Source organism: Myodes glareolus, chromosome X (assembly GCF_982192425.1).
Source record: "Myodes glareolus chromosome X, mMyoGla1.1, whole genome shotgun sequence".
NCBI classification, from domain to species: Eukaryota; Metazoa; Chordata; class Mammalia; order Rodentia; family Cricetidae; genus Myodes; species Myodes glareolus.
Window position 1 is genome coordinate 19,716,956 of NC_142053.1, and position 24,957 is coordinate 19,741,912.

General features: G+C 40.4%; 1 long non-coding RNA gene across 1 annotated transcript in view; it reads right to left on the reverse strand.

Annotated features, from left to right (window-relative positions):
* Nucleotides 1–5,253: 5,253 nt before the first annotated feature.
* LOC148117219 (uncharacterized) overlaps nucleotides 5,254–24,957 on the reverse strand; it is a 124,244-nt gene continuing 104,540 nt past the window's right edge. The window contains exon 4 of the long non-coding RNA XR_015736993.1: nucleotides 5,254–5,676. This is a non-coding gene — a long non-coding RNA (uncharacterized LOC148117219). The remainder of the gene's footprint in view (nucleotides 5,677–24,957) is intronic.

Consider the following 24,957-nt stretch of genomic DNA (forward strand, 5'->3'; position numbering starts at 1 on the left):
TTTTCAGGCACAGATGCAGGAATTTTCACAAGTCCGTGCATCACTGTAGAACCCTCAAGACTGAGGTAAAATCAAAGAGTGCTTCAAGGCGGCTCTAGGGAGGAGGGAGGTCTCTGGAGAAGCAGCGGTGCTTCCCCCTCTGGCTAGCAGGCCCCTGACGGATTTGGGGAACCATGGATACATACATAGTTTTATGTATTTATATAAAGTCTGGGAACTACAAATGAGAGAAAAACATGATACTTTTCTGAGAGCAGCTCAATTCACTTAATGTGATTATTTCCAGTTGCACTCATTTTCCTGCCAACATAAAAAAGTTCATTCTTTTTTATGGATGGAAAAAAATTGTTACTCAAGGGGACCAGGTTCACACTCCATCATGACAGGGAAGTCAAGCTGGCAGGGACCTGAAGCAGGATCGCATACATCCACAATGAGGACAGAGAGATGGATGAATACTGATGCCCAGCTCTATAGGTAGGTAGGGAAACTAAATTGAATGCAGGGAGAAAGAAGGAGGAGTCAGAGAGATGCCATGTTGCTGTAGGAAATTCTTCAGCCAGTAGTCTTTAAGTTACCTGCCCACTTAGGCGTGGTCTTTTATACCAAAAATGCTGATGTAAAGTACGCGCATGCTCTCTCTTCTGGCTGCTGGATTAGTTTGCTACTCCTCATTTGAGCAGAGGATTGTGATCTGTGAGTCTACCCCTAAATAAATAACCCTTTATTATACTCAATTCTGAGCTAGTGTGGGATTTCTTTTCAGTGTCTGTCTTCACCATGCAGCTACTGAAGAAAAAAGACGCCAGAACCTTACTGGTAAGTCACAACCTCATGGTGATACACAGATGAATAGAAATGGATTAATTTAAGATGTAAGAGCTAGTTAGAAATACACCTGAGCCATCAGCCAAACAGTGTTGTAATTAATATAGTTTTGTGTGATTATTTGGGTCTGGGTGGCTGGAAAAGTGAAAGCATGGTCTTTGTTCCAGGACAGGCTCCAAAGCTACAGAGAAACCCTGTCTCAAAAAACCAAAAAAAAATGCTCCCAGCTGACTCCAGGTCTCCAGCCATGGCACAAGCCTCCACCTACTGTTGACCATGGCTCCTGAGCCTTCACTTAGGAGGCAAGGGAAGAGAATGTCTTGTTGAGGTGCTCATCTAATTTTGTTTGGGGAATTTTGTTTTGCTTTTTTTTTTTTTTGGATTTCGAGACAGGGTTTCTCTGTAGCTTTGGAGCCTGTCCTGGCACTAGCTCTTATAGACCATGCAGGCCTTGAACTCACAGAGATCCACCTGTCTCTGTCTCCCCAGTGCTGGGATTAAAAGCATGCACCTGGCCCTCTGGTCACCTTTTAGGGACCATCTTAAGCCTGTTTGAAACTGGACGCCTATTTACCATCTTAGCCTATATGAAATCGGACATGATATAATTAACATCAGACATGTTACAGGAAGAGAGAGGAGCAGCAGGAAAGTACATGTGTGATCTAATCTATCCATGAAAATTGTAATCAGCCCTTCCTCCCACTGAACTCCAGGAAAGAAGCCCCACCATTGGCGTGCTATCATTCATGTGGCCCCTGTCTGAATGGTGGGGCCTCCCTAGCCTGCACAATTGTTTCAGTTGAACAAAGCTGTCTTGCAAATCTATGTGAGCTAAACTTTCAACTCTTGGGATCCAGAAACTCCAAAGGACCATGGCTAACAGTAGGCTAGCTCTGGACAAACAAGGTGATGACCCAAGTCCTGCTCTGGTCCCTAAAAACAAACATAACAGACAAAAAGCTTTAAAGAACACACAGGATTGAAAGTAAGGCATTTGAGATGAGAATGTGGCTCCTGGTGCAGAGCCACCTGCCCCCATCCCAAGTCCCTGGGCTTGGCCCCCTGTGTCAGGTAAAATTGCTGTTCTGCTTCTAACCCCACTCACCCAGTGTTCCCTTGTTTTTTAGAGGCCTCTCCAAAAGGTCACAGAGCAGCTCACATCATGGAAGCCAGCTGATGTCGGAGGAACAGTCGTGGGCAATGCCCCAGACAGAAGTCACAATCTCTTACAACTTTAATCTCACAGTACTGACCTCCTACACTAATCCACCATGTGCGACAACACAGTACCAGATAGAAGGCACTTTGTAAAGAAAAGGGACTTACAAGCTCTGACTTAGCTGAAGTCATGGCTATGCCATGAAGTCTGGCACATGCCAACACTTGGCTACATAGGGAGATCTGGGACAGCCTGATCAACCCGAGACCTTGTCTCCAGACAATAAAACAAACTCAGTCTTGGGTCTAAAGGTTCAGAATCTGATGTCCCCCAAGCCCAACTTAGGCCCTCCTTCTTTAATTTCCCACACATTAATGTCACCCACTAGAGACCAAGCCTTCCGTCCATGAACCTTTGGAGGACACATTCAAATCTCTGCATCTAGCAACTCTGAGAGGAGCATCCTGCAAGAAAGAAGGTGCTGTAGCATCAGAAGGTGTCTGTCTGTGGATGAGTGTGATCCCATAGAGAAGTGATAATGCAGATAGGAAAGAAGGGCAGAGGGAAGCCAGGCACTCACCAGCTCCTTATTGTGCCGTTTCATAGCTTGACAGCATGCACCCACTTTTTGAACCCTTATTCTCTGTCATAGCTAGACTCGTTATTTTGCCCTGATTCCAAAACCATATCCAATTCAATTGTACACAGACCTCACACAGAAATGCCTGTCCGGCTGTTTCTCTTCAACCTTTCTGTTAATGCTGAGTAAGGAAGGACTGATTGCCCCTTGCCACTGTCAATGCCAGGAGTCACTTGGATTGGCTTATACAAGTGCCTACCTTCCCACTCACTGACTCAAGCTTAGCACCTAACCTAAATAATTGGCTCCCTTTATCTGCTGTGCCACCCGTCTCTGCCTGGATAAGATGCAGGCAGTGCAGCTGTCCTTGTGTCCTAGTATTGGCCCCTCCCATAACTCTCTGTCAAAAGGCCAAGCCCTCAGACTATCACCCCCCACAGCACTCTTTTATTTCTGACCCTATTGGGTGAACATGGTAGGACTCAGCATAGTTCAAAATAGGAATGACAGAATCCTGTAAAACTGAATGTCAGACATCAATCTTTAAAACGCTAGAAACTATTCAGTGATGTTTACTAAGGCAGGGCAAGGCTGTCTTCACTCAAGAATGTTTCTTAAACTATTTTTTTCATTTTTATTGAGCTTTGTATTTTTCTCCGCTCCCCTCCCTTCCTCCTCTCTCCCCTTCTACGTTCTCATGTGACTTCCATGCTCCCATTTTGCTCAGGAGATCTTGTCTTTTTCTCCTTCCTATGTAGATCTATGTATGTCCCTCTTAGGGTCTTCTTTGTTGTCTAGGTTCTCTGGGGTTGTGAACTGTAGGCTGGTTTGTCTTTGGTTTATGTCTAAAAACCATTTATGAGTGAGTATATATTTGTTTTTCTGGGTCTGGGTTACTTCACTCATTTTTTTCCTAGAGCCATCCATTTGCCTGAAAATTAAACAATTTTTTTTTAAAAAAATTAACTCTGTTTTATGTGCATTAGTGTGGAGGTATTAGATACCTGGAACTGGAGTTACAGACAACCATGAGCTGCCATGTGTGTGCTGGGAATTGAATTTAGGTCCTCTAGAAGAGAAGTCAGTGTTCTTAACCACTGAACTATCTCCTCAGCTCCCACTCAAGACTGTTAAGGTAGTTGCATAAGAGACTGGAGATGTAGCTCAGCAGTTAAGAGCACTGGCAGCACTTCCAGAGGACCTGGGTTTGATTCCCAGCACCTACATGGTAGCTCACAACTGTCTATTCCCAGTTCCATGGGATCTGACACCCTCTTCTGGCCTTCACGGGCCATAGGCATGAAAGCAGTACTTAGATACACATGCAGGCAAAATATCTGTGCACATGAAATAAAATAAAAATTTAAAAACTAAGCTAGGTGCATGAGTCCTGAGGCTGTGACTCAGTTGGCATAGCACTGGCTTCCCTTGTATGTACAAAGCCCTGGGTTGCATCACCAGCACAGACAGACAGAGTAACTCATGCCTATAATTGGTTGAGGAACTCAAAGTCAGTCTGGTGGACACATGAGACTCTGTTTTAACAAAAAAATATAAAAAAAGAGGAAGAGAAAGAAAGAGAGAAGGAAGGAAAAGAAAAGAAAACCCATTTATGTTGTATAAGGTAGTACTAACTTGTTCAGTGGGTTAGCCAGGGCTATTTAAAGACCTTCCTTAAGGTGACTGGAATGTCAAGGAATGTGTCCATGGCCTCTCAGAGAGGCAAGGAATCTGGTTGGCTTGGGGGGAGGGAGCCCTTAAATGTGATTCTATCTCTTCAGCCTTTTCATCAGCAATACAGCAGGAGACAACAACCCAGTATGAGTGGGCCAGCTGAGGTTCCTATCCTTCAGAGGACACAGCCCAGCATGGAGATGGCCAGTTGAGGTCCCTATCCTTAAGGGGACACAGTCCAATATGGAGCTGGCCATCTGATGTCTCTATCCTTTAGGGGACACAGCCCAGCATGGAGATGGCCAGCTGAGGTCCCTATTCTTCAGGGGCCTCTACTAGCAAAAAGCTGCATCCTTGAATTTTCCCCAGGCAAGAACTTTGGAATCAGCCAGTATCAAGTAGGACTGGAATTTATTAAAAAGAGATTTCTTCTGGGTACAGTGGTGTACTTGGAAAGCAGGTGCATCAAGGCCATTCAGATCTACATGCCAAGTTCAAGGCCAACCTTAAGACATAGTGAAACTGTGTCTCAATAAAATAAAGTAAAAATAGATTTTTAACATAAATTTAAGCATGAGAGAGATGGTTCGGTGATTAAGAACACTTCTCTTAATCCAGGGAGTCTGGCACCTTCTTATGGCTTCTATGGTCACTACATAGAAGTGCACACAGAGACAAGCACTCACACCACATCCATATCTATAAAAATAAATTGCCAGGTATGGTGGCCCATGCCATTAATCCAAGCATTTGGGAGTCAGTGGCAGATGGATCTCTATGAGTTCAAGGCCAACCTGGTCTACAGAATGAGTTCCAGGATAGTTAGGATTACATAGAGAAACCCTGTCTTGAAAAAAAGAAAAAAACAAAATTAAACCAGAGGAGGTAGAAAGAGACACTTGGGAAAGAGGGTATGGGCTTTCAAAGGAAAGCCATGTGAGCGCCATAGTAGTGGTTAATTCCACAAACAATTTTGGTGGCTCTCATTACAAATCAAAGGGTTGCCAAGAAACTCTTCCTCCCTTTAATGTTAAGTGAAATTATAGGGTGGCTCCAAAGGTACCTTGGTTAGGATGTACTCTGATAAAACTGTGGCTGGATGTAGCAGGCTTTCTTGAACTCCCAGCCCCTAAATCATGACACAGAACTTCATATTAGTTATGAATGCTCGGCCTTATCTTATGCTTGTCTCACTAGTTCTTATAACTTAAATTAACTTGTTTCTCTTCATGTTTTGCTTTGGGGATTTTTATCTTTCTTTCATTCAGTGTGACCTACTTTTCTTGCATCTTCCCAGTCTGGCTGGTGGCTTGGCTGGTTGGCTTCAAGTGTCTCCCGCTCTTTCTCCCTCATTCTCTTCTCTCTTTCTCTCTCTCTTCTTGTTGCAAGGAGCGGGCCCCTTGTTTGTTCCAGCTGCCCGGTTAGCTTACACCTGAAATAACCACACAGAAACTGTATTAATTAAAACATTGCTTGGCCATTAGCTCTGACTTCTTATTGGCTAACTCTCACATCTTGATTTAATCCATTTCTATTAATCTGTATATCACCACGAGTTCGTGGCCTAGTAGAAAAGATTTGGCATGTCTGTCTCTGGCAGCTCCATGGTGGCTCTCTCCTGACTCTGTTTTCTTCCTCCCAGAATTCAGTTCTGTCTTCACCGCCTACCTAAGTTTTGCCCTATCAGACCAAGCAGTTTCTTTATTCATTAACTGATGAAAGTAAGACACAAACAGAAGTACCTCCTACACTATCCTCTTATTTATTCTCTCTGCCTGCCAGCCCCACTCATCCATCTACTGCCTGAGTTTAGTCGCCAAGACCCATATGGTGGAGGGTGCACAGTAACAAGCAGGATGTTTAGATGGCTGGCCAGGAACTGTCCTCAAAATGAACCCCGGGAGCAGGGGTAGACCCATGGGCCCTACAGAGAAGGGTTTATAAGGAGGGGCCAGGAAAAGAATGAGAATTTTTTGGGAGATGCAAGGAGGTGAGCTGCTTGCTCTTCAGCCTCTCTGGGAAGCAGGATTCTACCTCAACCTTTGAATTGTGAGTTCTTTAGCAAGACAGAGCTTTAGATAAATTTTCTTAGTAGCTTTGAAAGAGTTGATGCCTGTGGGAACAGAATTTATTTCCTCAGGCTGTGACTCTGGTGGTCTAGCCACTGCTGGTAGCCTTGGAGTTGCAGTTGCTGATTAGGACAGCTGTAGCTTAAAAGGCAGCAACTGTAAAAAAGGAGGATAGCACTCCAGTTTATTAATGAACTGTTCTTTGGTCAGACAGAACTGTGGATAAGGGGTTTGGGTCATGTATTGGATCAGGACCCCTAGATGACAAAGTGAATAAATCACTTTTCCTTGTACAAGCACATAGATAGATACTTCTAGCAGAAGGGAGAGGGTCACTGTTTTCTGACACTGGGGTCTGAATCTAAGGCCTTACCCATGCCAGGTGAGTTTTCCAGTTCTGAGCCACAATCTCCAGCCATGTATGGTAGGATGGTTTCGGTGTCTATCACAGGGCAGAACCACAGTTTTTCCTGTGATGCCAGCTTTCACCCTGACAGAAATGACCATTGTAGGCAGAGTTTTCTTGTGCTGCAGATGTTTCTCAAATAACCAACACAGTGACTCAATATTAATTACAAATGCTCAGTCAATACCTCATATTTGTTACTAGCTAATTCTTAAATCAACCCATATTTTTATCTATGCTTTATCAAGTGGCTTGGTACCTTTTCTAAGTATGACATGCCCATCTTGCTCTCTTTGCATCTCCCAGAGACTCTCTCCGCCCCTCTTCATTTCAGTATCCTCAGGTTGATTGTCCCACCTAACTATATCCTGCCTTGCTATAGGCCAATTAGCTTCTTTATGAGAGTAATATGTATTTACAGTGTTGTAACAGGAGGTTGCAAACCTGCTTTTTGTTCCGGCCACCTGACTAGCTTATACCTGAAATAATCACACAGAAATTGTATTAATTAAGTTACTGCTTGACCATAAGCTCTAGCCTCTTATTGGCTAACTCTCACATATTAGTTTAACCCACCTCCATTAATGTGTATTGCCACTTGACTGTGGCTTACTGGCATGAGTCTAACCAGCATCCATCTTGGGCAGGAGAGCCATGGCATATGGGCTCTATCTACTGCTTTCTTTCTCCCAGAATACAGTTCTATCTTCTCTGCCTATCTAAGTTCTGCCTTATCAGCAAGGCCAAGGAAGTTTCTTTAATAAACAATGAAAGCAACACAAATACAGAAGAACCTCCTATACCATTTCCCCTTTTTTGTTTAAACAAAAAGGAAGGATTTAACATAGTAAAATTACATATAACAGGTATTAAGCAAGAATTACAGTTACAATGTTTACATTTATTTTATCTTTTATCATAGCAAAGGAAAACTATAAGTATAACGATTTATTCTTCAACTCCATCAAAGATTCCAGAAGGATATAATATTACCTAAGTAAACAAGAAGTACATTGTAAGCAACTTCCAAAACTCTAGAAGTGACAGAGACATCTCACCCCCTGGACAGTCACCCAAAGTTATTCTGTACCATTAGGGCATCCATCTTTGGCCTTCAGGTCCATAGTATCCAGCAGAATTTTTCATGAAGCAGGAAATTTCAAAGATAGTTTAGTCATTTTCTTTTGTATCCTGCAGAGTGTCCCAATGAAGCAGGAACCCTGAAGGACCATCTCACCTTTAGGCAAGTTCAGCAGTCTTTTCTCTGTGGGTTCTTCGTGTCCAGTTTATGCAACAGTCCAGGCAAGAGAAGTTTCTTGCCCAAATGGCTATGAAACTCCATAAGGAGTCTCTTCGATGCCCATCTTCCTCTTGAAGTAGCTGGTGCTGCCAGGAGCAGATGTGTCTCATTGTCATGAAAAACCCAATATTATTAAAACATTTTAAATGCCATATTCTGTAGTCTTTGAAAGATATGAAGAGTGCCTATCTAACTGAAATATATCTCTATATATCTAGAAAATCTAACTAATATGACTACAAGCTTGACTATTATTGATGATTATCCATTAACAACCTATATGTCCTAATTATACATTACATTTTACAATGTACTACACAATCACAATACCTTAATCAGGAGAAGAAAAACATATACATATAACAAAATTGACCTTAAATCCATACCAATGCAAATTATTCATATCTATATCATATCCTCCTTTAAATGTAAAAGAACATTTATAAACAACATGTGGTATGGGCAAGGCAAGACAAAACCCCCAACAAGCAGGCCCACCATGTTACACGGTGTACAGAAGGATTATTCCACAGCAGACCATTAGGATTTAGTTATTTTTTCTCTCATTTCTCAAATTATTTTCTTTTATACTTAGGGCATAAAGTCATGCCCTAAGTATAAAAAGTCATTTCTTTTATACTCTGGGCATGGCTGTCAGAAATTATCTAGAGTAGATTAACTGAAGGAGGCACCTTTCTTAGACTGAATAAAAAGGAGAATAGGAGCTAGGCACTAGTGTTTATCGCCCTCTGCTTCCTGATACAATGTGTCTGGCCACCTGAAGCCCCCACCTTCATGCCTTCCTGCCATAATGGACTGTGCCCTAGGATTGTGAGAGAGAGCAAGCCTTTTCCATTATGCTCCTTTTATTGGAGTGTGTTATCCCAGCAGAGAGACAAGTAACTAACAAACATGGTAAAACTCTGTCTAAGAAAACCAAATTTTTCTTATGGCAGCGCTGTGCCTTTACCTGTTTATTTTTTGGTTTAATTTTTTCAATTCTAATGCTAAAATCCAAATGCTTTATTCTAGTATGTATATATATATAATATATATATATAATATATATAAAATATATATAATATATATATATATATAATTAGGGGTTCAAGAAATGGCTCAGTGGTTAAAAGCACTGTCTGCTCTTCCAGAGGACCTGGGTTTGATTTTTAGCACTCACCTTGTCCCTAACAACTATACAACTACTTCTAATTACCCATTCAGGGAATCTGATTCCCTCTTTTGGCACTTTTTTTTGGCAGGGTTTTCCTGTGTAGTCCTGGCTGTCCTGGAACTCATTCTATACCATGCTGGCCTTGGACTAAGAGATCTGCCTGCCTCTGCCTTCCAAGTGATGGGATTGAAGGCATGTGCAGTCACTGCCCAGCTTCTTCTGGCATTCTTGGACATTAGGCACATATGTGGTGCACAAAAATATATAAGACAAAACACCCATAACATGTAAAATAAAAATAAAATTTTAAAAACGTAAAAGCAGAGAAAGTGTTTTTCCATGTTCTTATCACACAGCTTCAAGTATTAAACTTACTTTTTAATGGTTTTTATTGGCATGTATTCATTTTATATAACTTTACTGTTAAAGGAACGGTGGGTTAGCCTGCCCAGCTAGCTTTACCAGAAATAATTACACAGAAACTGTATTCTTTTAAACACTGCTTGGCCCATTAGTTTCAGACTCTTATTGGCTAACTCTCACATCTTGATTAACCCATTTCTAATAATCTGTGTAGCACCACGAAGTGGTGGCTTACCGGGAAAGATCCTAATGTGCATCTATCTCGGAGAGGAGAGTCATGGCGACTGCCTGGCTCTGTTTATTTCTCCCATCATCCTGTTCTGTCTACTCTACCCACCTAAGGGCTGGCCTATCAAAAAGGCCAAGGCAGTCTCTTTATTAACCAATGAAAGTAACACATAGACAGAAAACTCTCCTCCATCACTTTATGATGACATTTCCATACATGTATATCATGTATTCACTCCTGATGTAGGTGGGTCTTCTGTATTTCTGTTGCTTTCATTGGTTCATTAATAAAGAAACTGCTTGGCCTCATAGGTCAGAACATAGGTGGGTGGAGTAGACATAACAGAATGCTGGAAAGAAGGCAGAGAGCTGCCCGCCATGAAGCTGCCAGGTCAGACATACTGAGTCTTTCTGGTAAGCCATGACCTTGTGGTGACATACAGATTATTAGAAATGGGTTGAATCTAGATGTGAGAGTTAGCCAAGAAGAGGCTACAGATAATTGGTCAAACAGTGTTTAAATGAATACAGTGTCAGTATAATTATTTTGGGTGTAAACTAGCCCGGATCTGGGTGGAAATGCAGCCTGCCGTTCCTTATCACTACACATTCCTGTGTCCTTTCGTGCCCCTCCCATCTGTGCCTTATGTGTACTGACCCCAAACTCTGCAAAGCTAAACTCCTCGCCTTGCTTTACAGTTATTTGGAGACAAATCCCAGCTCTGTCACCTCCCTGTCTCTTGAAGATGATAACTCTTGATTTAATAGAGTTCTAAGTTTTTAATCCATTTGGAGTATACTTTGGTGGTTTGTGCTGTTTCGGGGATTTCATTTTCTTTCCAAACAGCTTGCTGTCTCAAAGCTGTGTGTTGAGTAATCCAGGCATCTGTCTGATAGTAAGAGACACTGTCCTGGTCAACTACAGAGTTCTTGTGTTCTGATCCCACTCAGCTTTCTCCCCTGTGCTGCATCATGACATTTATGCTTTTGTTTTATACTTATGTCATGTGAAAAAACACTTAAACTTTGATATCAGTTCAATATAAAGAACCCAAAATCTAGTAGAAAATCAAGGGAAAGAGTTGAACTGAGCCTGTCTGTACTAAGAACATCTGCTTTTTTTCAGCAACCCTCTCAGGTGGAGAGCAGTGATTGGACCCAATGACCTCTCCTGTCGCTGCTCCCACATCAGGAATATTCAAGTTGTAGCAATCATCATCCAGCCAGACTGCATTCTGGAAACTTTCATAAATGATATCGCACTGTTCCGTCTAAGGAGAGCTGTGAAGTATAATGACTCCATTCAGCCTATTTGTCTCCTTTTGGTGTTTTCCAAAAACTGGACCAAAACCAGAGTGTTTTATAAATGGCTGGGGAAGAACCAAAGAAGAAGGTAATTACAATATGAACTAAGTTTATACATACACACTTTCCTGGTTATTGGCAGAGGGAGGGAATCCACTTATATATTGATATCCTTGTGTGTTGGGTGCCTAGACAACAGGCCTTCACACCCCCACTTGATCTGTTTTGCACTCTTGTGGTTGGTTGAAGACAGGAACAAAAGCAGGAACAATCTGTTGTTTTCAGCAATGTTTCTAAGGATGTTTACCCCTAAGTCATTGTGTTATGATGATGAGCTTCCAGTTTTTGCTGGCTTGGCCTCCCTTGCTGAGGGTTAAATATACTGTGTGAGAAAGTGGAATAAAGGCTTGTCTGCAGAACCTGAAGTTGTGTTGGGTGTTAATCCCGACATCCCTTGCTCAGAAGAATGACAGTTGCCGTGCTGGCATGGCAAAGTGGAGGTTCCACCAAAGCTTGGAAAGCCCTGCCAAACAAGGCCATGGGGGATCATCTGTCAAAAGTTTTACAAGGGCCTTCAGAACCATTTCAGGACTATGTGGATAGGATATTGCAGTTGGCAGGGAGATTGTTTGGTGATGTGATCACAACTATGCCCATAGTTAAGAAGCTGTCATTTGAGAATTGATGGGCGTGGTCGATTGGTAGTTAGAATTAACCAGACTAGCTTAATGTAAAATATTTAGCTTTAATAAACAGAAGAAAGGGAACTTACAAAACCAGGGTTCCAGTGATCCAGAAGCACAGGGAACAAAAAAGGGCAGAACCAAGCACGCCTGGACTTTTATTTGTTTTGTGTGGCCCCAGAGGGACACACCCTAAGCAGAATGTGATTGACTGAAGTTCCCCATCATCTCCTCCTTTGTCTAAGCAAGACCAACCTAAACCCAATACAACTATATACAGTAGGAACAGATACCAAATATAAAATTACAAACAACAAACAATATTAAGCAAGAAACATAACAAAAGTTTTACTAAGGAGTCTAAATAATGTAGAGGGTAACTACAACTATCTAGTCTTCAACTCCATCAAAGATCTGAGAAGGGAAGTAATATTACTTAATCAACCAGGAAGTACAAGCAAGAAACTTCCGAAATGTACAACAAATGACAGAGACAACTGACTACCTGGGCAATCACCCTAAATCTCATTTGCAATGCTGAGGCAACCAACTTTGGCTAAGGCCTAACATAACTGACATGCCATTTTCAAAGGCAAGGAACTTTTTGGAACTATCTTACTATGTCTTGGCAGGATAAGACAATCCTGTTTTTATCCATTTACGGATACTCTGTAACTCTATTGATGGCTGAGGTTTGGGCTTTTCTTTGCCCAAAGGCCAGTTCTGCCAAGAAGAAGACAAGCTCCAAGTGGAGTGTCTTTGGTGCTCAACGTTCTCTCGGGAGTAGAGTGGTGTTGCCAGGAGTGATTGTGTCTCACTAGCATGGAACTCTAGGTTCCGTGGAAAGGCCATTTTCCACAGTTCCTCGAAGAGGTTGAAGATTATACTATCTATACTAAATATAATCTCTATGTATCTAAAGAAACTGATTAGCCAAAATATAAATATGACAAACATATATGACTACAACAAAGTGGTGCCCAACATGGTAACTAACTCCACATAAATCCAAAGAGGGCTTAAAAAGGAAATCTAGACACAAATATAGAGTTTAACACAGCTTTTTGCTGTTTGCTAGGGTGTGCTGCAGAGAAATTTTCCTGACTCAACAGCCTCAGCAGGAAAAAACCTGCGCCATTTTAAAACGCCGCTTCCCGGGCCCTGCCGCCAGTGCAAACTCCGACCATGGAGCATTTCTGGGCCCGGACATTTGTGTGCCCCCTCTGGGTCAGGGACAAAGTAGCTGAGACTAGTCCCGTGGCTCAGCTCTTCCTGCCCGAGTAGGCAGTGGGATCAGGTCTACTAAAAAGTGGCGGTTTTGAAATACCAGTTTCTGGGCTGTGCCACCATAGCAATCTCTGTCTGGCTCCTGTGGGAGACAGAGCTTTTGAATGGAGCATTTGGAGTAAAGTGTGACAATTTGTTTTATGGCAAATAGACTCACTGTGTGCCTAAAAGGGGATCTTTGTATGCTGGGGCTCAGAGACACAAGGACCTCCGCCATGCTAGCAGTGCGATGTGCAAGGCTCAGAGGCACGAGCAGCTCCGCCATGTTGGGCTGGGTGGGGTAAGCAGGCAGTACCTGTTTTGAACTAGGAATGTCACAGCTTAGATTCTTAAGTGCTTAGTGATTTAAAAATGCAAAGCAAAAACGCTCCTGGATAAAAAAAAAACTTACAGATTCACAATAGAACAGATTCAGACATAAAAGACCTTTAAATGGGTCATAATGTTAGACATATGTAGGCTTGGGAAAGAAGAAAAAGAATATAGAGAATAAAGTTAATGCCTAAAAAAGGGGGTAAAGTCTTTAAAGAGAAAGAGTACAGATAGTTATAGATTAAAAGAAATAAAGGAAAATAAGTCATGTAAAAATTGAAAATTCACGAAGAGTCTGGATTCTTTGTATTATTGTGTTTTCTTTGAATCTTTTGACTGTAAAGGAGCAAAGTACAGAGAGACATTTCATTACATGGGCTGCCAAGCTAAACCAGAATGGATATAAGGGTATTACGACTTCAGAATTTGGGTCTAAAAATATGATGCTTTGAAAAAGAGGGTCTTCTTTTGTTTTCACAGAGGATGAGACCCTGTGGATTGCTTCTATCCCAATATGGTATGATAGACCACACCCTCCTGAAAGGTTGCTGTGAACACCCTCAAAAAATTACTTTGCTAAACTGCCAACTGAGAAGAACCTGGCATACAGGTTATACCATGTAAGACCTGATTAACAGTGCCCCCATACAGCAGGAAGAAGTTTGGAGAGAAATAACTATGACCATATTTCCAAATATTGTTTATAAATGTTCTTTTACATTTAAAGGGGGATATGATATAGATGTGAGTAATTTGCATTGGTATGGATTTTAAGGTCAATTTTGTTATATGTATATGTATTTCTGATATTGATTAAGGTATTGTGATTGTGTAGTTCTTTTAAAAATGTAATGTATAATTAGGAAATATAGGTTATTAATGGATAATCATCGATAATAATCAAGCTTGTAGTCATGTTAGTTAGATTTTCTCTATATATAAAGATATATTTCAGTTAGATAGGCATTCTTCATATCTTTCAAAGACTATAGAATATGACATTTAGTGTTTTAATAACTTAGGGCTTTTCATGACAATGATACACGTCTGCTTCTGACAGCACCAATGTACTTCAAGAAGAAGATGGGCATCGAAGAGGCTCCTTATGGAGTTGGCTAGCCATTTGGACAAGAAACTTCTCTTGCCTGGACTGTTGCATAAACTGGACACAAAGAACCCACAGAAAGAGGACTGCTGAACTTGCCTAAAGGTGAGATGATTCTTTGGGGTTCCTGACTCATGAAAGAGTCTATGAAACATTCTGCAGGACACAGCAGATAGTGACTGCTTTCCTGCTTCATGGAAAATTCTGCTGGATACTATGGGCCTGAAGGCTGAATATTGAGGCCCCAATGGTACAAAGGAACTTTGGATGAATGTTCAGGCAGCAAGATGTCTCAGTCATTTCTAGAGTTTGGAAGTTGTTTATATCTTGTTTACTTAGGTAATATTATATTGTTCTGGAGTCTTTGATAGAGTTCAAGAATGGATAGATAGTAATAGTTTTCCTTAGTTATGAGAAAAGATAAAATAGATATAGATATTGTAACTATAATTCTTGCTTTATAACTGTTTTGCTAGATGTAATTTTGCTATGTTAAAGTTAAAGCCTTTCTTTTTGTTTAAACAGAAAAAGGGGAAATGATGTAGGAGAGTCTTCTATCTATCCGTTGCTTTCATTGGTTAATTAATAAAGAAAACTGCCTGGCCTGATAGGTCAGAACATAGGTAGGTGGGGAAGACAGAACTGAATTGTGGGAGAAAAAAGCAGAGTCAGAGAGCCACCACCATGAAGCTGCCAGGTGAGACATGCTGAATCTCTCCCGGTAAGCCACAACCTTGTGATGATATACAGATTATTAGAAATGGGTTGAATTAATATGTAAGAGTTAACCAATAAGTGGCTAGATATAATGGGCCAAACAGTGTTTAAAAGAATACAGTTTCCGTGTAATTATTTTGGGTAAAGTTAGCCGGGAGTCGGGTGGCGGGACACAGCCCACCACTCCTTCTACAACAATTGATTTATAATTCTCGATAACTATCTAACTTGAAGACTAAGAGAATAAACAACTGTGCAATAAATGAGGACAATGACCTCCAAATGTAAACAATGTATATCATTACATAAATAATATATAAGTATCTTAATCAGAGGTAGAAATATACACTGCAATATGGTAAATACATGTATATATATCAATACAATAACAAATGTTTTAAGCAGGTAGAAGCATACTCACATACAATATTCAATATATCAATATACAAGAATCAATGTCAATACAATTTTCTAAAAACAATAACTCACAAATACCAATATATTATTATCTCATCACCAATTAATCCCTCTTTTTTTCAATAAACATTCCTGAATCTATAAAATACTTCCCCCATCCCCTCAATCCTATACCAATTATAACCAACCCCTAAATGATATCCCTAAACCTGAGGGCAAACTCTGTTGGGGGAGGGGAAGTTGTCCTCTAAGATTGCTTCCAGCTGTCATGGGGGCAATGTTCTTCTTAGGGGGGTCCTGTGAAAGAAAATGATGGTAAAATTCCCAGATTAATTTTTGGTCTGAGAAAATTAGAAATAGTTTTAAAGTGTTCTGAGGAGGTCCGTCCAGATTGTTGTCAAAAATGTGTACCATTTGAAACTGTCTTGTGCAGCTGTTACCAAAAAACAGGTCTAGTATTAGCGCTATCAATATTATGACGTCATAGCAACCAGGTGGAGTTGATGTTGTGGGGCCCCATCTTCATCCTGGAAACTTTAACGATTACTGCAGGAAAATTTATTGTTTGTTATGGGAAATTTAAACATTATTCAATGAAAGTTATAATAAAGATAGAAACAGATATGAGGAAAGACAAAGAAAGTTTATCAATTATTATTAATATTCTTATTCTTATTCTGTCCCATATCATGGCTCTTGACATGAGACAGAAACTCTGAGATATCTATTATCAACAGGCTTGGAATTGAAGAGGGACTGAGCCAGAGTTCAACTTCAAAACCAACTCTATATATTTATAAATAAATGTCTATAAATACATATTAAAAATGTTCATACTTACTGAACCCATTTATTTTTATTGCTCATCCATATTAGGTTGTAACTAGTTTCCATCCATCAGTATTCAAATATCCAGGGTCCCTTAAATTTTTGGAAGGTGAGTGTTTTCCTGTGGAGATAAGAAGAGAACCCTGCCCCCAACATTTATGTTTTTCTTATCATTGGTGTGATTATTACCCTTGTGAATGAGTTGTTATTTATCTTTTCCAAGAGGCTTCTCCTCTTCAAACCAAAGTTTATTAATTTTGATGGTATCCACAATTTTTCCTCTCCTGTGGAAACAAGAGCAAAACCCCTTCCCCAACACAGCACATCTCCTGGCTTCCATTGCGAGGTCAGCACATCCTTGAAATAAATTGGTTGATTTAATTCAGCAGACTTTCCCACTATCCAATGTCTTTCTGCAGCCATTGTTCCCTTCTTATTAGCATTGAGAAAATTCAAGGTTAATAAAGCATTATGTAACCTATTTCTGGGGGTATTTTCCACCCCTTTTTGTTTGTTAAACATATCCTTTATAGTTCAATTTGATCTTTCTATGATTGCTTGACCTATAGGATTGTATGGTATACCTGCAACATGCTTACTATTGTAATAAGCAAAAAACCGTTTCATTTTCCTAGAGACGTAAGCTGGACCATTATCCATCTTTATTTGTGCAGGTATACCCATGACGGCCATAACGTCTAATAAATGAGTGGTTACTGAATCAGCTTTTTCTAAGCTTAAAGCAGTTGCCCATTGAAAACCTGAATACGAGTCAATGGTGTGGTGTACATATATTAATTTGCCAAATTCTGCAAAGTGGGACACATCCATCTGCCAAATTTCATTCCTTTGAGTACCCTTTGGATTAGTCCCTGCAGGCAGTGGTATCTGGTTATAGAAAGAGCAAGTAGGACACTTCTTTACAATCTCCTTAACTTGCTGCCATGTAATAGAGAACTCTTTCTTCAAGCCTTTGATACTGACGTGATGTTTTTTTTATGAAATTCAGAGGCCTGCATCAGACTACCAATCAACAATTGATCAATGTCTGCATTACCTTGTGCTATAGGACCTGGTGGACCCGTATGGGATTGAATGTGTGTTATGTACATATGGCAGTGCCTATTTCTGATCATTTCTTGTACCTGGATAAACAATGAAGTCAGTTCTGTATCATCTGGTATAAATTCAGCAGTTTCAATATGCAAGATAACTCTTTTGCATTTTGCGAGTCAGTAACTACATTAAGAGGTTCTCTAAAATCCCTAAGCACCATAAGAATGGCATACAATTCTGTCTTCTGGACAGAACCATAAGGACTTTGTTCCACCTTACTCAATTCTTCTGATTTGTAACCTGCCTTCCCTGATTTATTAGCATCAGTATAAAATGTACGGGCTTCGGTTATCGGAGTGTCATGGATGATTTGAGGAAGAATCCAAGAAGTTCTCTTTATAAAGTTAAGCCTATTGCTTTTGGGATAGTTGTTATTAATTTTTTCCTAAAAATTAGCACAAGCTCTTTGCCATGGTTTATTGTCTTTCCATAACTTTTTTATCTCATCTGTAGTGAAAGGCACTATAATTTCTGCTGGGTCTATGCCTGCTAGTTGATGAAGTCTCAATTTATTTTTTATAATTAATTTAGAGACTTTTTAATATAAGTTTTTAATTTTTTATTTGGTTTATGTGGTAAAAAAGATCCATTTTAAGATAATATTATCTCTCTGTATTAAGATTTCTGTAGGAGAAATTTTAGAAGGCAATATGACAAGAATATATCTTAGCTTTGGATTTACCCTATCCATATGTGCCTCTTGTAATTTTTTTCAATCATTGTCAGTTTCTTTTTTGCTTTAGCTGTTAATTTTCTAGGACTATTTAAGTCTTTATCACCATTTAAGGTTTTGTTTAAATGAATTATTAGATCATGTATTATCCCAAAAGCCAGTCGTAGGCTGGAAATGTCTCCTAATAATCTTTGAAAGTCATTAAGAGTCCGTAACTGGTCTCTCCTAATTTGTGCCTTTTGTGTCTTAATTTTTTTGTAAACCTATTTTATAACCTAGATAATTGACAAAATTTCCTTTTTGTATTTTTTCAGGAGCAATCTGTAATCCCTATTTAGGTAAAACTATCTTTATTTTTTTAAACAATCTTTTTAAGGTATATATGTTTGAATCAGACAACAGGATATCGTCCATGTAATGGTAAATGATAGACTTTGGAAACTGTGTATTATTTTTAATGGCTTATTTGCAAAATACTGGCACAATGAAGGGCTGTTTAACATTCCCTGTGGGAGGATAGTCCATTGGTATCTCCTAGAAGGCTGAGAGTTATTATAAGTAGGCATTGTGAAGGCAAACTTTTTTCTTTCTTTTTTTGTAAAGGTATAGTGAAGAAACAATCTTTCAAATTAATAACTATAAGGGGCCATCCCTTTGGTAATGAAGAGGGCAGAGAAATTCCAGATTATAGAGGGCCCATAGGTTGAATAACCTTGTTGATAGCCCTAAGATCTGTCATTATTTTTTATTTACCAGATTTTTTCTTAACAACAAATACAGGAGAATTCCAAGGGAAGGTAGATTCTTTAATATGTTGAGCATCTAATTGTTCTTGTATCAGCTGTTCTAAAACCTGTAACTTTTCCTCAGCTAAAGGCCATTGCTTAGTCCATATTGGTTTTTCAGTCAATCATTTTAGAGGCAAGGCTGTTGGTACCTCTGAAGGGCCATCAATTGCTTTGTGTTCTTGTATAGCCCTAATGGCCGGTTTCCGCCATCTGCAATATCTTTTAATATTTTTCTCAGAAATATAGGCTCTAGAAGCAGCAGGAATGTTAATTTGGGTATTTCATTGCTGTAATAGGTCATGGCCCCATAAATTTATTGGAATATTGGCTACATATGGCCTTAGTTTTCCTATTTGTCCTTTCGGCCCTATGTATTTAACCCATCTCATGTTTTGTCTTATTTGAGATAAAGTTCCAATTTTCAGGAACTGAATATCTATCTCCTGAAGAGGCCAATTCGGATGCCAAGATTCTGGAGTAATGATATTTACATCCGCATTTGTGTCCAGTAAGCCAGTAATAAAAATGCCATTTACACATACTCTTAGCTTTGGTCTAGTTTGCCAATATATGTTTACTCAGTCCTAACAGAGTTTTTGATTTATTCTCCATATTTAACTCATCCTTTAGGCCATTATTGTTTTTAACGGCAGGCATGGGGTTTTCAAATTTCCCTGAAGAGGCACATTCTCTGTAGAGACCAGAAATGACTGGACCACATTTGCCATGGGGACCCACGAGAGGCCTCTCATTGCATTTCCCAATGCTAACGGGTTGTCTTGTTTATCTCTTGTTGATCTATACTCATTTGTCCAGTGTCTGCCTTTTCCACATCTCCAATATAAACCTGAAGGCTGAGTCCTCCTATTACTGTTATTCTTAGAAGAGGCATTATTTCTGGAATTTTGTTTTCTGTAGTCCCTTTTCATATGTCCCATTTTACCACAATTAAAGCATTTGGAAATCTGATGTCTCCTTTTACCATTGGAAATTGTTTTTTTCTACCCATGCTTTAGTGCCATAGTCAAATGTATCAACATTTATTGTATGCAAGACCCATTCGTCTAAGGGTGTTAATCTGATCTTTAAAGGCCCCAGGATCCTTTTGCACTCTATGTTGGCATTCTCATAAGCCAAAGACTCAATTATTATACGTCTTGCTTTTGGGTCAGGTATCCCTATTTGTACAGCCTTAGTTAGTCTTTGTAAAAAGTCATTAAAGGGTTCTCTCTGACCCTGTTTAACCCTGCTATATGATTCCATTCTCTGTCCTGGGTCTTGAACCCTGTCCCAAGCCTTTAAAGCTGCTGTGGCACATATGGATAAGAGGTGGTCATCATAAAGAGCTTGTTTCTGAGGATCAGAGTAAAGTCCTTTACCTAGAATTTGATCTAGGGAAATTTTAGTTCCTTTAGCTCTTTTCTGCTGATCCAGAAGTCTGGCCTCTTGTTTGAAAAGGCATTTCCAATGTAATAGAGATCCACTCTCCAGGACAGCAGACACCAGCTGATTCTAGTCATGAGGCATGGCCTGGTTACTGAGAGTCCAGGTTTTGAGCATCTCTCTAACAAAGGACGAATGTAGTCCGTAATTTACAATTGCTTTTTTAAATTTTTTTTGATCACTCATACATACAGGCTCCCATGTATGTTCCGTAATGATCTTAGGGTTTTTGGAACTGGTTATTTTTTCTGATGTTATTATTGGAAAGGCAGGTAGAACTCTGTGTAATCTGAGAGTTTTTGGAGTTAAATTTTGTTTTTCTACCTCTTGTTCCTTTTTATCAGAGTCTATAACTTCCTCAATCTTTTTAAATCTGTTTACCATTGCCTTCTTTAAGTCCTGAATCTCCTGTCCAGTATTATGCTACAAAGCCTTTATTGAGGATTCTAAGGTATGAAGTTTGTCCATTAGAGATAATATCTCATCCTTGGACATAATCCTCATGGCATGTACTGCGCCTTCTTGTATGGAAATTCTGTCAATTAATCTATCATACCCTTTTGATAAAGTCCAATTTTCACATTTAATGGTTTTAATCCTCTCAGCTAATGTTTCGGCATTTACAGTCTTGGACTGGATTTTATGATCCAAATTAGTTGTTCCCTCCTCCAGAGCAGTGAAGCTCTCTTTTAAAGAAATTATATTAGATTGCTCCTTCTCAAAATTTTTGTCAGTTGATCGAGTTATATCAGACAAAGATATAGTCTCCTCCTTGAGGACTCCAAACTCTTTTTTGAGGAGATTGGTGTCAATCTGCATTGTTTTTGAAATTACCTCAACCGACTGAAACTTGTCATTCAAAACAGTCGTGCCCTTCCTTAAGGTTTCAACCTTAGTCCTAATAATTTTTGATTCAGTCTGTAAGGACTGCACCATCCTCAATAGACTACCAAACACAAAAAAATGATAAGCCCCAGAAATAGCCAAGTAAGAGGAATATCATAAACATCTTGCAAAATCTCATCCATAGTATAATTAAAAAGGCTATGAAAACCTTGAACAGTAATGTTGTCTGACATTTTCAATCAAAAGAAATCTTAGTTGTATTTATTTTATTTATTTATTTAGTTTTTTTTTTAACCGAAAAAAATCTTACCTTTAATGACCATTGCCTGCCAGTAGTTGGCGGGGTGCACCTGAATCCATGTGGCAGGAGAAAATTTTGAAATATATATACTCAAATCCAGAGGTTAAATTCACAGACTGTATGCTGTGTGGGTTACAGCCGAGTGGGCTGCAGTAGGTGAGCGCAGCCGGACTCAGCTGGGGCTGTGGTGCTGGGTGTTGCTGGGTGTGTCGCTCCCTCCATAAGCCACGGCCTTGATGATGGGTAGTGCAAAGGAATTTCCCCACCCCAATCCTGCCCATAGTTGCTATTAAATGGAGCTGGGAGCTGGCGTGTGCGGGGAACGCTGTGGAACAATTGCACTGTGCATGCCTGGGCTGAGGCCACGGTGGACTGGCAGTGCTCTAGCCACCTGAGCTCTGTTCGCTCATTTTGCAGCGGTGGAAGTCACTGGCTCCCAGAGGCTGCGTGGAGGTGGGTACCCTGGGAGTTGCACTTGAGCAGGGAAGACTGCATGAGCCTTGGCCGAGATGCAGACAGTAACTGCTTGTTTGACGAGCAGGGAAAACTTCTGGGACGCAGAAAAAAGTGGAGACCTGCTGAGTTTAATCAGCGGGGAACCCTCTGTAGAGGGCTCCCAAGGGCCCCACGTTGGGCGACAATTGAAGGGGTGAGGTTGATCAGTAATTAAAATTGACCAGACTAGCTTAATATAAACGATATATCTTTAATAAACAGAAAAAAAGAAAACTTACATCAGGGTCCCAATGGTCCAAGAACGCAGGGGCAAAGAGAGGAAGTGGCAAGCGCACTTCAATCTTTTGTTTTGTGTGACCCTAGGGGGACACACCCTAAGCAGAATGTGATTGGTTAAGGTTCCCCATAAGTATCTCTTCTGGCTTCCTCTTTCTCCTTCTTCCTTCTTTTCTCCTTCACCATCTTTTTCCCCCTCTACTCTCCCTTCTCCCCTCTGCTTTCACTTTACTTCTCCCTTTTTATTCTTCCTTTTTTCCTCTTCCTTCTTTCTTGCTCTCACTTTTCTTCTCTCTCCCCCTTTTTTGTTCTTTTTCTTTCTTCAACTTCTTTTTCCAACCTATATCTAGGCCTTTTCTCTTCTCTTCTCCCATCTTTCATCTCTTCTTTCCTTCTTTTTCATTTCGTTTTCTTCTTGTTCTCATTGTTCTTCTTGTCTGCCTCCTCTTCCTCCTTCCTTTGCCTACCTTATGTTGTGATTAAATACATGGACCACCAAACCTGGCTACAATCCCTTCTTCCTCACTCTTGCCTCTCTTTTCCTAGAGCTCTTTCTTTCTCCCTCCAATGCACTCCTTTTCCCTCATGCTGCTGATATCCTTTACACACTTCTTCCATCTTCTCTCCTTCCTGCTCTTCCTTCCCTATTTCTTCCTCTTCTTACCCCTTCCTTCCTCTTTCCTATTCTTTCATCCTTTCTCTTCACAAACCCCCTTCCCTGCTTCCATTCCCTTATGTCCTTGTCTCTCTTGCCTTTTCTTCCCTTTTCTGTCCTCTACAATCTGCTTCCACTTTCTTCCCTCCTCTTTCCTCTTCTTCATTTTCCCTTTTCACTCCTCTTTTCTTCTCCCTCATCGTCCCTTCTACTCCCTCTTCCCTCATCTTCTTTTGTCACTTCTCTACTCTTTTCTCGACCCCATACTCTTTTCTTCCCTTCCCTGCAACTTCCACTTCCATACTAGTCTTTTTATCCTCTTTGTTTCTTTCCTCCTCTTCCCTCTTCTCTCCCTTTAATATTCCCTGCTTGTTCCTCCTTTCTCCTCCACTCTCCTTTTCACTCTTCCCCATCTCTCCCTGTAATTCTCTCTTCTCTTCCACCCTCCACTTTTCTTCTATTCTCCCCTCTTTTGTCCTTCTACCTCTCACTTTTCTTCTCTCTTCTTTCCTCTTCCCTTCCCTTTTCTTCCCACTTCTCCACTCTTTCCACAACCTCCTCTTCCATCACCCACTTTCCCTCCTCTACTCTCTTTTTCATCTTCCCATCCACTATTCTTCCCACCTCTTTCTTCTTTACTGTTTTTGACTCCTTCCTCCTCTTATAGTCTTCCTCCTCTTTCCCTCACCCACAGGTACCCTATTTCATCCTTCTTCTCCCCTCTCATTTCTTCTATTCCCTCTGCATTCCTACAATCCTCTTCCTTTCTCCCTTCTCATACATTGGTCCTTCTTGTCCTGCTTTATTCTTCCTTCTGCCTCTTTTCTCCTCTTTCTACTTCTCTCTTTTCTTTCTTTCTTTTTTTCAGACATTGAAAGAAATTTATCAATGCAGTCAGTAGTGTTCATTACAATCTGGTGGTCAATACTGAGACTCCTGAGTTCAGTTACCTTGACTAAGATATTCATGGTATCTCTAGAAGCCAGGTAATAAGCTAAATCAATGAATGGAATATATGAACATATTCTCTTTGCAGAAATCCAAATGACACAGACAAGCTAAAACCTAATTACCACTGCTCACAGTCCCATGACCCTCACCCCCAAATAATATCAATAAATTTTTTTTATAATGTACATAATAGACTGACGAGTAGCAATTTGGCTGAGGAAACCTTGGGTATCTCCCTGCTAGATTCTTCAAGAGAACCTAATACCACCATTCTCCATCTTCTTCTTCAAACTGTATAAAGAAGAAGTGACCTTTCTGATTAGGGAAAGAGTATTGCAGTTTCTCCCTTCCTACCTCCTAGTCATCCAGAAAAGCTGCTTCAGCTTAACCCCAGTATTCCTCTTTGAATAAATCTTCAAGTTTTAAATAACCAGTTCCTAGTTTTGTGGGTTGTGGAGTATTTATTTATTTATTTATTTATTAACAACTTCCACCTCCTACCCTCCGTCTTTTCCCTTCCCTTCCCCACCTCCCCCTCCCTTTCTAGTCCTAAGAGCAGTCAGGGTTCTCTGCCCCATGGGAAGTCTAAGGTCCTCCCCCCTTCATCCAGGTCTATAAAGGTGAGCATCCAAACAAACCAGGCTCCCACAAAGTCAGTCCATGCAGTAGAATCAAAACCCAGTGCCATTGAACCTGGCTTCTCAGTCAGCCTTCATTGCCAGCCACATTCAGAGTGTCCAGTTTAATCACATGATCCATCACTCCCAGTCCAGCTGGCCTTGGTGAGTTCCCGTTAGATCAGTCCCACGGTCTCATTGGGTGGGCACACCCCTCATGATCCTGACTTCCTTGCTCATGTTCTCCCTCCTTCTGGTCCTCATTTGGACCTTGGAAGCTCAGTTCAGTGCTCCAATGTGTGTCTCTGTCTCTATCTCCATCCATTGCCAGATGAAGGTTCTTTGGTGATATGTAAGATATTCATGAGTGTGGCTATGGGACAAGGCCAGTTCAGGC